At 54.4% G+C, this 9,439-nt stretch overlaps 1 protein-coding gene across 5 annotated transcripts in view; it reads right to left on the reverse strand.

The window, feature by feature from the left end:
- The window catches only part of ST3GAL3 (ST3 beta-galactoside alpha-2,3-sialyltransferase 3), a 179,640-nt gene extending 175,567 nt beyond the window's left edge, over window positions 1–4,073 (reverse strand). The window contains exon 1 of one of the 5 annotated variants that reach the window (XM_027683106.1): window positions 3,666–4,073. The gene's annotated coding sequence lies outside the window, so the exon portion shown is untranslated. The remainder of the gene's footprint in view (window positions 1–3,665) is intronic. The other 4 variants (XM_027683103.1, XM_027683105.1, XM_027683107.1 and 1 more) reach the window with 4 other exon arrangements.
- Between the last annotated feature and the right edge of the window lie 5,366 nt (window positions 4,074–9,439).

Raw genomic sequence — 9,439 nt, forward strand, 5'->3', positions numbered from 1 at the left:
GGGGCGCTGCGGCAGCGCGGCGGTGCGCGTGCGCGGGGAGACCCCCCGCGCGCCCTCCGCGCCCCGCCCCGCCCGCACCCCCGGTGCCTGCGGTCCAGTCCGCTCCCGCTCCCCGCCGTGTGTCCGCCCCGCGCCGCCAGAGCCCTGCGCCGCTCCCGAGTCACGCCGTGGCACCTCCAGACCGCTGCGGCGCCCCCAGTCCTGGCACTGCGCGGCCCCTCCAGGCACTTCAGCCCCTGCCAGGCTTGACGCGTTGTCACCGCACAGCACCGCACCTTCCCCAGCCGAGGCGCCTCCGGACCCCGCCGCCACCGCTCTGTACGTCCCTGCTGCCCAGCGCTGTGCCCCGGCAGTGACACGGCATCCCCTGCCCTGCGCTCACTGCATCGAGTGCGCTGCCTCTCCCTTCCGCTGCTGCGCTGCCCACCCTGCGAGCGCTGCTCCGAGCGGCCTCACCCCTGCCCTGCTCTGCCCGGCGAGGCTGCAGCCACTACACAGGGAGCCCAGCCCTGCCTTCTTCCGTCACTGCCCCACAGCCCCTGTCCGTGCCGCACGCTCCAGTCACTGCCTTCACACCGTCCTGTAGCTCCTGCAGATCCCGACTGCGCTGCAGACCCGGCAGGGTCCTGCCCAGCCACTGCACGGCACTGTGCCACCTCCCCGGGCTTCCCAGTGTGGCACAGCCTCCGCCACTGGACCGCGCCAGGCTGGCACGGACCACGCTGGGCGGCACAGACCCCATCAGCTGCCCTCCTACGGCACAGCCCGGCTCACACCACGCAGCCAGTGCAGGTCCCAGGCACTCCCCGAGGTGTTGGGGTCTCCACGTTCTCACTGCACAGCTGCCCTGTGAGCACTGCAGCACTGGGGCCAGCCTGCACCTCGCTCTTCCCATAGCATTGCCCTCTTTGTTGCTGGCCTTGCCGTTACCCCCAGTGCTCGTTAGGCAAAGGACAAGTGACAAACTCAAGCATAAGGCACCACGGGGACAGAATGATAAAGGGAAATTATTAGTCGTGTGGAGAGAAGTCATCTGAAAGGAAAGAAACCATTAGGAATAAACCTGCATCTTCAGAACAGCACAGCAGCCCAGTAACCCTCCATGTGTCATGGGTAACAGAAGGAAAACAAAAACCACGTGTGTTTAAGAGAATCTGAGTAGGATCATGTCTGGCATCGTGGCAGCTCCCAGTGCAGGCGAGCCCAGGTGCCAATGTCAAAAGGCAGACACTGCCTGGAGCAGCACAGGGCTGCCTGAGCACTGCCTGAGCCCACTCCCTGGCAGTCCACAAAAGGCAGAGTTCATGCAGGTCACAGGGAGAGCTGGTAGGGACTCACACAGCTCCACTTTCACAGCCAGAAACCTCACTTTGTGTTCCACACAAATGAAGTCTGCAAGCTGGCTGCAAGTGTGGCACCCACACAGCCAGGCTTGCAGAACTGCCACACTCCTCTGCAGAGACATAAGGGAGGCACGTGTCGCACTGACATGCCATTAGGGTTTTTTGGATACCAAAAACAACTTCTAGATGCAGCACAGGAGACCATCAGACTCATGCAAACACCCAGGTATCAGTGACACCAATTTCCCCTGTAGAAGGTGCGTAGAGAGGGGACACGAGCGCATCTATGCAGCCCTGTCCATCTGCAGGTCTGCCCTCCCTCTGCTGCCCACACAACCCCCAGCTCCCAGGGCTGACCCACTCAGGGTGCTTGTTGCTCTCACCCATCTGAGGCAGCTCCCTTCCCTCCAGCTTCATGGCAAGCTTGCAGCCAGAGCTGGGCTGGGTTGCCTCCTCCAAAGGCCCCAGCTGTGCTGCCGGGCTCATTTCTTCCAGTAGCACCACTGACTCCTGTGCCTCATTGTGTCTGACTGGAGCCCAGTTTTACTTTACAAACACTTGCTTTAGGCCTGCTTCTCTCTTCCCCTCTTCATCCCTCTATCCGTGTAAGCTGGGTCTCTTTTCCCTGCCTCAACTGCCCTGGTCCCAGTGACACGGAGCTGCCTGCACTGCCTGTGCCCACTGCGCCACATCTGCTCTGTCTGACCCCAAACCTCACCTAAACTGTCCCAACTGTACCACTCTGGCCTTTGAACCCCACGGTGTGCAGGCACAGCAGGCGATCTGATTTCAACAATGAGATAAGCAGGGACCTACAGCACGAAGCCAAACAATGACAAGGCTGGGGCTTGCTCCTGAACCCGTGTTTGTCACTCGGGAAACCCTACCCCTGTTATCAGGTGTCGGTGTGCTGGAAAGGATGAAGTCACACTTCTTGCCAGCCTGGAAAAAAATCAGGAGAGAAGCACTGTGTATCTTTGAAAATCAGGTACCAGCGCCTGGCAGCTGTCTAACAGCCATGAGATGAATTAACGCAGTGATTAGTGGAGTGATTTGGTTCAAGTAGCAGGACTTCAGTCTGAGCGTGTTCCTACTTGGCTTATACGTTTCATTCGCAGGCAGATGTCAAGCTGGATGTTGCTAGGAGATAGACAGCAGGGGAATAATTAAGTCTGATTAAATCCTATCATATTGCTGTGCCGCTTTCCAGAATGCTCTGGAGCTTTTCAAAGCCAAACTGACCAAATGATAGGGCAAGAGCTGCAGCCCATCCTGCTCAGCAAAACCCACTTGCGGCAAACCTGCTGAGCCTGTGGCTGCCCACATACCTGCAGAGCATTTCCTGCAGCAACACTGGCCACAGTCTGGGGAAAAAAGGCTCTGGCAGAGGGCACAGCTGGTGGCTGCATTAGCAGGTAACGCAGGACAGTTGGACTGGTCACTGCTCAGAGCAGGCAGTGAGGGTTCCTACCCCCATGTCCCTGCATCGATGCTGCATGCTGCTTGGGATGATCATGATGGACTAGGCATGACTTGGGCACAGCAGGTGACCGACCATCAGCAAAGCTTCCTTCTGCCCTTCTTTTGAAAGGAGCCCACCTGGGGCATGCCAGAATTGCTCTGCAAATGCCCCTCATGTGTGGTGCTAAGCACCATGGGGTGTTCCCACTGAACTGATGCCTGCCTGCTTTTTTCTTTCCCGGTGGCTGAGCCATACACTATATGAAGGGCATGTAAATAACAGCTACAGGTTCTTTTCCCACCAGTAAATAAAGTTATGCTTTAACTATCTGCATCAGATGCCAAACACACACACATCAGCCTCCGGGCTTCCTCCATAGTGAGACTCCTAATCTCCTTTTGCTTCTCTACCCTATAAAAATTATCATTCTAATACTCACACTGTAATCCTTCTCCCCAAATTACATGTCATCAAATCAGACCTGATACTAATTAATGCAATATTTTATGATTAATTAAATACCACTAAATACCATAGCAAAGATCTCTTTCAAGTAATGGCTAGATAGAGATTACCTCTGCTGATGCACAGGCTTGGGGAATGCAATCTGGGCTGTAAGACACTTGTATTTTGTCTTATCTCTCTGACTGAACTTGTTTCATTCACACACTCATTATGCTTTATTCTAAAGCGCAGACTCTGTGTTCAGCCTGTGGAGAACACTTTACATTTCTGGTTGTGCTAAGAACAGAAATGTTAAACAGCAGCAGGCCCACACAAAATAAGCTAAAACAATCTGAATTTGGCTCAAAAATTCTGCTACCCTCCAGATGTTTTCAACAGCAAAGAGCCACACTTACCACTATGGGCGCAGGTAAACACCTGGAGCCTGTCCAGTCAGCTCCCAGAGCGCTCTGCCCAACTGGACCTGGTTTCCCAGGGTCTTCCTCAGCTGAAGTGACCCAATGGTCCTGCCTGGCAGTGGCTGGTGAGCACCTGGCCAGCACAGTGCTCAGCGGTTCATCTCCTTGCAGTAATTCCAATACTCTATGTTTGGTTCACGCATAGTTTCCAAGAGAGGAGGTAGGTTTGGTTTGGAGACAAGCGGTGGAGACTCCCACCTTTCTGGGTCTGTTTCAGGAGTCCCTCACCCTCACGTTCAGAAGAGCATCCCACCTCCCTGCGTCTGGCTTCAGCTTGCAGACATACCATTTTGTTCTGCCTTCTGCTTGATTAAAGAGCCTTTCAGAGCCTGGCATTTTCTCTTTGTGACACTACACATATGCTGCTAGCAAACCCCCTCTCATCCGTCTTTCTGATAAGCTAAATATACCGAGTTGCTTAATTCTCTTTCTGCCAGGCTTTTCCACCCACCCTCAAGCCATTTTTTGCATTTCTGCTCTACACAGCCTCTCTGATTTTCCTGAATCCTTTTCAAGATGTAGAATCCCACAATGAGCATCCCTAATGCTTTGACACAGGGATTAAATCTGCTTTTTCCTATTTTCTGTCTTAAAGGCCTGCATTAGTCCTTTCTGCCATAGCATCAGGCTAAGCATTCAGGCAGGATCATCCCAAATCTTTTCCAGACCTGCTGCTGGCAGGTTAGAGCCACCTGGGCTGGCCAGCTGTATCTCAGCTGCACATCCAGAACCCTGACGGATGGAGTTTGGTGATCAGGGACACCTTCGCTCCCACACACCTCCCTTGCCTGCTCCCTGTCCTAAAATCATGGATGTCATGGCTGCCTCTCCAGCAGCATCACAGATCAGTCACTGAAAAGACGAGCTTGTATCCACAGAGAGCATGATCCAGGGCACCATGCCCACAGGTCCTCTGGGGGCCTGAGGACTGCAGGCAGAGTCCAGTGGGATTTTCCTCTGGCCAGCAGTTGTTTTACCCAGCCAGGCACCACAGAGCAGAGGGGTGCCACATTTCAGGGGTCTTAGGGAGCTGAGCCTGGCAGGAGGCAGCAAGCCACGGTGAGCTGTCCAGGAGCAGACATCCCAGCTCACAGTAGGTCACTGTGCTGTGAAAGAGAGAAGAGCACAGAACCAAGTGGTGCCCATTGGCATCCAGGCTGGTTTGAGTGTCCTGTCTGGGAAATATTTTGCAATGCCTCTCAATATTTTACCCAACCTGTTCAGAGTGACAGCAGTCACTGTGGAATCTGGTGCACTGACCAGTTACTGGGCAGCACACCATGAAAAGAGCCTCTTAAATAATAGGCTATGTGAAGGTTCCATCTTTAATTCTACCCCTTAACAAACCAGCTAAAATAGCCTCTCCCCAGCAGCACCCCCAGTGCAGCCTACCTGAGACCCAGGAGTAAAATGGGGAATCTTGCCCAGCCTGTGTGCAATCACTGGATATCACAGCGCACTTCTTCGTGCTGGTGCTGCAGGAACCTAGAAGGAACCCAGCTCCAGCTGCGGCCACGCTGCTTCCCTGGCACCAGGAGTGCTGTCCTTGAGTCTCTGGGATGATTGCTGAATAAACCTGAATTTCAGAGACAGTTAGAGCTGTGATGGCTCATCTTGAGCCCTCCAGCCAGGCATTGCCCCGTCCCCTTTCATGCCATAAGAACAGCTGAAAGAGCCAGGTGAGGTAGCAGGTACTGTCCAGCTGCTGCCTCCTCTCAAACGGGAATGGCAGGAGTGACTCCGTCTCCCGTGCTGCCACAGAGAGGAGGGAATTTGGCAGAGCAGTGTCACAAGGAGAAAGGTCCCCAAACCAGTCATGCTCGTGCCACAGGGCCCAAGTTAATTTGCAAACATTTTGATGACATAATCACCGACTCTCCTAAACATACCTGTTAATTTTAAATGAATGGTCAGCTGGTAGGAGGGCAGTGTGATTCAAAGAGCCAAAGTAATGGGCAGAAAATGGCAGAGAGCCCCAGACTGCTGCTGGGGAGGTGAAAGCACAGCTAAGGGCATCCTGAGGCTGTTACACAGCACAGACCTTGCAGGGAAACTCTTTTGTGGGCAAAAGGAAAGGTCTGGCTTGTGAGAGTGAGAGCACACTTTGCCTTCTCCACTGCCATCAACAATTCCACAGAATTTTAATTAAAATTATATTATAAAGAATTAATAAGACTCACAATTTAACAACTATGTGTATCAACAGCTACATTCTGAGGTCTGTTGGTGAGCCAAGTCTTAATGGGGAGACATCAACAATGGGGAGTGTACCTAGACCCACAGTGACAGTATCCTGATCCAGCGCCATTTAATAGTTCTTAAAACCAATTACCTGAATGAAAAGGTCAAGGTTTACATTTGGGGGTTATAAAATACTGAACAGGCTGCCTGCTGCTACAGCATGAGCTGAAAGGCCTGGGAAAATGATCACAATCCACGGCACAGTGATGGGCTGCAGGGGAAGGTTCTTGGGAATGAAGAGAACAGGCTGTACCACAGGGTGGAGGATCTCCCAGAAAGCAGGGCTGGGAGGTGGAATTAAGGAAAAAAAGCTGAAAAAGGGGGCTGTTCCCAAACATGACTGTTGCTGTGAGCCCACAGCACAGCACCTTGGTTCTGAGAACCATGAGTCAGAGGGTCATGGAGGGGATTACCAAGCAGAGCTAGAGCTCTGGCAAAGCCAACTGGATGGCTGGTCCAGCTCTGCAAACTTCAGAACAGGCTCAGAAATCCTGAAGAGAAGCACCACCATAAAAAAGAAGCTAAGGCTTTGGAAATGTGGCAAATAAAGCTGTGTGGGATGTGAGGAGTACAGGCTACTCCACTGCCCCCGGAGAGGGTCTCCTTGCCAGGGGGAACAGAGCACTGTGGGCAAAGGGAAGTGCAGGAGCCAAAGGTGAGAAGTTGAAGATGGGAAAAACTCAAACCTGAAAGTAACTACAGGTCACTGAAGGCTGCAGGGACAGCCATACCCACCGTGCAGTAGCCTACAAATAAGATTAGATGGTCTCAACTTCAGTTTTTTGACATCTGTGGCTCGAGGAAGAAGAAGGGCTGCTGCATGGACGTGCTTGCTGTTTTGCCCTGACCTGTGTGCGTCCTCGGGTTCACCCCTCCTTATCTCCTGTCCAAACAGCTCCAGCAGCAAAGAGGAGACCAAGATTGATTCCTGTGTGATGGAAAAGGCAGTAGGGAGGGTGTGGACCAGTCAGCCTGAGGACAGTCTTCTTCACCTGCTCTTCCAGCTCATGCACATGTCTTTCTAAAAACAGGTATGACAGCCCGTGCTGGCTCTGTGGCATTACACTGCCTGTAGCAGTGCTCATCACCAGCCCTTTACCCAGGGAACACCTCATTTCTAGCCTGGAGCTTCAGTACTTAATTACTAGCACTGGAGCAAGCACCTTCAGCTGGCCTGCTGTGGTGATGGGGCCATGTGGCCACGGGCTCCTCTTTAGAGCCTCTTCAACCTGAACTCTGTCTTATCTCCACTGCTCCCTGGTGCCTGGTGAACTGAAGCCTCAGAACCCAAGTAACACACCAGTGACCTTCATGCAACACAGAAACAGCTCTGTTGCTCATACTTGTCTCTCCCACACGTGCCCAAGTGAGCTGATGCCAAAACCCACGGCGTAAGCAGAGCAGCAGAAGTGCTGGAGTCAGTGTCCACTTCAGATTCACAAACCTTCCCCATTCGCATTGCTCTGATCTGTTCCCCACGTGTCCCGAGGAATGGTTGGCCACGCTGCCTCTGGTAAGCAACTCCCAGGGCATGCCTGGTCTGCAGAGCCACAGGCTGCACCCCTCCAGGGGTGGCTGCCCCCCTCAAAACCCTGTGATGCACCAAGGGTCACCAGCACCTCCCAGGATGGAGGGCCATGTGCCCAGAGTGAAGACACTCTTGGCAGCAGCATCCCACTGCCTGCCCACCCAAGACCAGGGTAAGCATGATGCTCAGGAAAGGGACCAAGGAGATGGGAGGCAGCAAAGGCAGAGGTCAAGGAGAAGCAGGAGGAAAGGGAAAGCACCAATCAACTCTAATCCTTCCAGTCACTGGGAGGTGGTGGAGGAGGTGCTGGTGTTGCTGGTGGAGCTGCTTCACCTGTGGGCCCAGGAGCAGCTGCCAGGCACAGGGTGCTGGGCTGGCAGGGGGCCAGCTGAGGCAGCCCTGCCGTGTCCCAGTGCCTGCCCTGCTCCTGGATGCTGAGGCTTATCTGCTCCTCTTGGGAAAGGGAAGAAAGAAAAGGAGCCACCCAGCACATCCTGGGCCGTAGGGCAGAGTAGGGCCTGTGTGGGAGGGTGCAGGGGCTGGGTTTGTACTGCATTGACCCCTGTGCTGCAGGATGTGGCCAAGGATTTGTGCTCTGCCGTGGGGCATGGACATGCTGTGTTTTGGAGATTCAGCATTTGTGGCAACCTGTGCATTCTTGCAGCTGCTTTACATGATGGGGAGTTAGAGCAGCCAGGGTGAAGTGCCTCTGGATGCTGTGCTGTCTTTGCTGGCAGGACATGGGCTAACAGCAGCCATGAGGACTCAGCTGCCAGTCATAGGCAGGGGACACAGACAGAGGGGTGCTGCTGAAGCACCTCAACCCCCCTGGGTACATCACCCACAGTCACACAATCCCATGGTGGTAGGTACAAGTGAGAACAGGACTTAGGGAACACTAGGGAACTACTTGTGTAGTAAGTGGGGTCCTAAACAGTGTATGTGCAGAGCTGCCAGCCCCTGAGGACTCTGCCCCTGCCCCAGCAGCCACAGGGGAACAGCCAAGCCATCAGGTCCCCCACACACAGTTCAGAGGCAGCTGCAGCCCACCCAGCCCAGCTGCAAGAAGGCAGGGACAGACCTCAGCCTCTCCAACAAAAGTTCCCCACCTTACCCCTTGGGAACCAACTCCCTGTGCCACAGCCAAGGGAATATGAACTTTCTGCAGCCATCACCTGAACCACTGCTATGCTGGGGGATGCTGGCAGGTCCACAGGGCCAGGCAGAAGCAGCTTCTGGAACTTTCCAGGGCTCAGCAGCCAGTCAAGGGAGGCTTGCACCTGCAGCAGGGCTGGTCCTTCCAACACAGGGATGGGGGAAGCTAACCACAGCGAGGTGTTGGTACCAGTGACATCCTCCCTGACAGACTGGTTCCTGGTGGATGGGGTAGATTAACACTGCTGATTTGCACAGTTGCCCAGACAAGTCCTGTGTTCAGAGTCCAGCACCCACAACCCATCTGGGTTGGCATGTGAGCCCTGGTGTGAAGCTGGGCAGAGCAGCCTGCCCCAGCCCAGCTCCTCTCCAACCCAGCCATAGACCTTGGCACTGCTGGAAGTGTTGGGCAGTTCCCCCCTCTGCCAGCACCCAGGACACATCCATGGCTTGGCACTGTCACCTCCCAGCAGCACTGTGTCATTGTGCATGCCCAGAGCATCGGGCTCCTGCTTCATGCCAGGCATCCCCAGCAGTGGTGGAGGACCAGCTGCAGACAAGCCTGGCCCCAAAGGGATGGCCTCCTGCCCCAAATCTCCTGTCCTCCAGCATCTCACCCAAGTCACCTCCAACTCACCACTCCTTCCAGTCTGTCAGCTGCAGCCCCACCCGGGGCTCTGCCGAAAAGGGAAAGCTTTGATCCCTTCTTCTGTATCACTTTCCAAGCCTCAGGCCCTGCAGAAAAGCCAGACTCCTTAGCTGAAGGGGCTCCCCATTTCTGCGACAG

Source organism: Neopelma chrysocephalum, unplaced genomic scaffold (genome assembly GCF_003984885.1).
Source record: "Neopelma chrysocephalum unplaced genomic scaffold, ASM398488v2 Primary Assembly neopelma1_64, whole genome shotgun sequence".
Classification (NCBI taxonomy): Eukaryota; Metazoa; Chordata; class Aves; order Passeriformes; family Pipridae; genus Neopelma; species Neopelma chrysocephalum.